Raw genomic sequence first — 4,735 nt, 5'->3', positions numbered from 1 at the left:
AGTTAGTCACAGACTGATTCAAACTGATTACATTAGTTTGGTTTGACCATTTCATAAAAAATATTGGTCACACTTTATTCAGTAAACTGCTAATTAGCTGCTTATTAATAGTAGGTAGTTATTAAGTTTAGGTATGTGGTCAGATTAAGGGATCCAAAATATGGTCATGCAGAATCAGACATTAATATGTGCTTTATAAGTACTAATCAACATCCAATAAGCTAGTCATATGCATACCAATAAGCAACTAGTTAATAGTGAGAATTGTTCCCTAAACTAAAGTGTTACCGAAATTTCAGTATTCTATTCACTTTGACATTTCATTGCATTCACTTTTCAGCTAAAACACCGTATTGCTTGCCGTAGCACCACCCTTTCAGTAATGTGTTTCATCTGTATCAGCATTAAAACATGAATGTTCAAGAACCGTTGACGGAAATGAATGCCATGAAAATAATTTGTTTAAAATGGAACCGGTTCCGAGTAAGATTCCCAGCCCTATAGCACTTTATATAATATGAGCCTCAGAGGACGGCAGCCTATCACTGTTTTCATACACTTGTGTTTTTACAGTGAGCTAATACATCCTCTGTGACCTATGCGTCAGTGTAAAGAGCTCACTGAACGTAAAGTGCATCCCATTCTGAAAAGCTGGAGAAGAGGGTCAAAGTGACAATGGATTGAGCCCAGATTTACATATCGGAAAGGTCACAGTGTGGCAAGGGACCTATTGGCGAAATGTTGAATTCTAACAGTCCGAGATGGTATTCACTTTACTGTCTGTCTCAAATCCTCCTGTGGTCTTCCTCGCCTTCTCTGTTTAGGATTCTCTCTCTCTCATTCCACAGCATTTGTCATAGAATTTTATCTTTGTTACTTCTGGAAATGAATTTCAATGTGACGTATACAGATTTCAGTATCATTCCTAGGTGAAAGATTGACTGAGAGCCCATCTTACTTCAGTATTTCCAAGTGCACCATGATTAAAATGCAGAGTGGGAACTTATTTTATCAATCGGGAATTGACAGGCTGGTGAAAACTGGCGTCTTGTACCAGAACAGACCAGGTCATATGAATTAATTAATATGAATAATACCTGTAGAACGCTATCCGTTAGCATTCCCATTCATCTCAGTGGCAGTTGCTCAGCTGGCCTGTGACTACAAAACCTGTTTGCTACCATCTGTGTCCATGACCCCTAAACCTAACCATTCGTCAACAATACTAAACCAGCCTGGTCTCTTTGTTTATATGATCCGTTAGCATTCCCATTCATCTCAGTGGCAGTTGCTCAGCTGGCCTGTGACTACAAAACCTGTTTGCTACCATCTGTGTCCATGACCCCTAAACCTAACCATTCGTCAACAATACTAAACCAGCCTGGTCTCTTTGTTTATATGTAACCATTCATACATAAATAACATTTACAGTTACAGAAACATATTTTTGGTACATTTGGATAGATGCTGAAACATAAAATTTTTATGTATTGACATAATCTAAAATGTAAGCACTATTATGTATTTACAGTTATAGAAATGTAAAATATTTATGAAATAAAATATACTTTTATAGTTACATTTGCAAATGAATTGCCTCCGTAGCTCCTGGTTAATCTACAAGCAGGTTCATTGGAATAAATAGAAGCAAATCATCTAACAAAAATATATGAAAATATGACAGCTTGCAAATCATATTTTAATACAACATTTCAGTCATGGGACTATCATCAGGATGAAAGTTGCATGATGAAAACATGGTTTGCAAGCTAAAGCAGTGTGTGGGACTCATCTATTTTTGTTATAGTATAGTTTTTCATTTTTTAACGCACATATACATATGATATAGTCAGATTTGAACAGCTAAACCTAAACATAACCAAGTAATTGCAATAATTTATTCCAAAAATCAGCACCTAAGTAGTCCAAATGTTGATATGCAGCAAAATCAGATACCTTGAGAGTGAGGAAGGGTTCTTATTTGTTATTATTGCCATAAACTCATCTTTTTAGAAAGATTGCATAATTTGCAATAGCCTAAATAGCAATTTTCCCCACTTATGTGGCTTATGCCTGTCCAAAGGAAAGCTATTTCAGAAGACTGTTGTACACTAATAAATTGCGTACAATCAAACCAGGAACATGTATTAAGAAAGTAAATAGGGCCAATTTTGACTCGATGTCAACTTTAAAGGTTAAGGAGACTATAATCATAGAAAAAGGACAGCCAAAAATTTACACCAGGGCTTTAGTAGCCCAGAGGACTTTTATATCACAGGCCTTTTGTTTTTATTACAAGTGCTGGATAAATAGAGGAGCGCATTATGAGCTGTCCTTGGCGTTAACCGCTGCGGCAATAACCAAGAGTGACTGCAAAGAATGCTTAAAACCTGGCTGGAAACCAATGATTACATTAAGACAGCTGAAATATTTCATTGAAATCCTCAGCTGTTTCAGTCGAAGACATTCGTTCTGTTTACCTTCTGTTTTCGGCGTGCCTCTTAAGATGAAACGAAGCAGCGACGTATAGATCACGAAAACAGCTACTGCTCGACCTTGGAAGAATAACCGGCCCTTTATAGAAGGACTAACAACAAAAAGCTTTTGGAAGACACTGCGCTCTGAACGGGCAGATATACTGGGCCAGTGAGCAGTGTGGGATCCCAACAAAAACTTCCTGGATGAGCTGTGTCTTGCATTTCAAGTCGGACTGAATGAAGTGCCACTGGCAAGACTCCGCTCACGCCAGGCCTATGGGCTGCCACACATTTAAAAGAGCCGTTCCTTATCAAGCGGAGGGGACATCCGCTTCCCTTGTGCCTTTCTTCCTTAACTTCCGTCCACCCCTTTCTACATTTATGCCATTGCTGTTTGCCATGCAACTTAGCCTGCGGCTAGTACATACGCACACATTTCAAACCTTGGTAAAGTTGAGCTATCCAAAAGCGATTTCCACGCCATTTTATTGTCTGTCATTGCTCAGTCGGAGCCTAGTTCAGATTCCAACACTTAGCAGTTTCCATCATATTGGTGCTGGAGTGCTGGAATATGACGGCTTGTCCAATTCATTGTGAATTCGTCTTTCTCGTGGGGGACAAAAACCCCTGCTACTCTCTGAATGCTGTGTGAATAGGTTCTCTGGTTTGATCCCACCAAATGCCCTTCTCTCAGACAATTAAACTGCACCAAAGCCAAAATTATAGCGGGGATTCTCTCTTAATAAGTGATTTGTCAGAGCCTGTTTGAAACATGACAGAAACAGCTCCCTGAGAGATTTCAGCATGCCTGCACGTTTCATAGGAAATGTGTAGCCAACATCAGAATATTATTTTAATAGAAGCAAATAATTGATCCTGTAGTTGGGGAATGGTTTTAATGCAATCTTTAAAAACACCCTTTAGGCATTAAATGTTCTATTAACAGCATGATGCATCTCAGGGAATTCTTAAACTGAATATATAAACAGATAAAAACTAGATGCATTGAAGATTGCATTGAAGTTTAGCCAACAGAATTCATTAGAAGTGCCTCCTAGGATCATGTTTTTAGAATATATGTATATATACAGGTACTGTATATACGTATATACTGTATATAATGTTCAGTATTCAGCATGTATGAAACAGAAAATGGAAAATATGTGTAAATTCTAAATTGTTCTTGAGAAACAGTTTTACAGAGATCCTTTATACATTAATATTAGTTACTGCAATAGCTGACATGAGCTAAAAATGAACACTTTTACAGCCATTAATCTTGGTTAATGTTAATTTCTACATATGCTAATACATTTTAACATTTAACATTTTTATAAATTAGCATTAGTTAATGCAGGGGTCTTCAACAGGGGGTCTGTGACCCTATAGAGTCTGCAGTGGTTCCTGCTGCAGGAGGTCCACCAATTATTGTCTGAGCTCAGCCAAAGCTACAATTAAGAAGCTATAGTTCAGCTAAATGTTGTCTCTCCCACATAAAATATGTAATGTACAAATATACAATCCTGTAAATAAATAATGATAACTTTATTTATAAGTATATAAACAACATTAATTTGGTACTATGTTTATTATATAGGCAAGCAATTATAGGCCAGGTCAATTATAGGCCAATTTCCACATATATTTTACATTAAAATTATTATTACTTTTTTTCCCCAGTAGACACACAAGCCCCGATCAGTCATGGAACTTCATTGGTGAAATATTGTGACGTGCTTTACAGTAGTCCTTGATCTGAAAAAGACTGAAGACCCTTGTGTTAATTAATTATTAACAAACATAAATTAAAGGAACACTCCACTTGTCATGATCTCCAGCTGGAGTGCCCATGAGCTCCTCTAGAGGGCACTCCATTCTGTACCTTGCCATTCACTCAGGACTCCATTTCCCATAATCCTTTGCCCGGACTCATCAAGTGCATCACCTGTCTCTCATCAGATCTCATCATCAGTTCACAGCTGTCTCACATTAGTAGGACTATAAGAATAGCACACACACTCTCTGTCATGGCTGGTGATTGAATGTTGTACAGTTCTTCCGTGGTTTCTAAGTTTCCGTGTTTCTCTGATTCCTTGCCTTCGTGTTTTGATCCCTGGATTGTTTTCTTGTTTATGATTGTTTTGCTGCCTGCCCTGACCATTGCCTGATTATCTGGATTACTCTTTTGCCTTGCCACTGCCATCGTTGTTTGCTGTTGGTGACCACGCCTGTTTGACTACGCTCTTATTAAAGCCTTG

The 4,735-nt window shown here is 37.9% G+C and overlaps 1 protein-coding gene across 1 annotated transcript in view; it reads right to left on the bottom strand.

Moving 5' to 3' along the window:
• LOC107554648 (neuroligin-3-like) overlaps positions 1-4,735 on the bottom strand; it is a 196,718-nt gene that overhangs the window by 168,506 nt on the left and 23,477 nt on the right. The gene's annotated exons all lie outside the window — the stretch shown is intronic.

The sequence above is a fragment of the Sinocyclocheilus grahami genome, unplaced genomic scaffold (assembly GCF_001515645.1).
Source record: "Sinocyclocheilus grahami isolate Dianchi unplaced genomic scaffold, SAMN03320097.WGS_v1.1 scaffold509.1, whole genome shotgun sequence".
NCBI classification, from domain to species: domain Eukaryota; kingdom Metazoa; phylum Chordata; class Actinopteri; order Cypriniformes; family Cyprinidae; genus Sinocyclocheilus; species Sinocyclocheilus grahami.
Note: the sequence above shows the minus strand (reverse complement) of the source record. Positions and strands in the feature narration are given on the sequence as shown.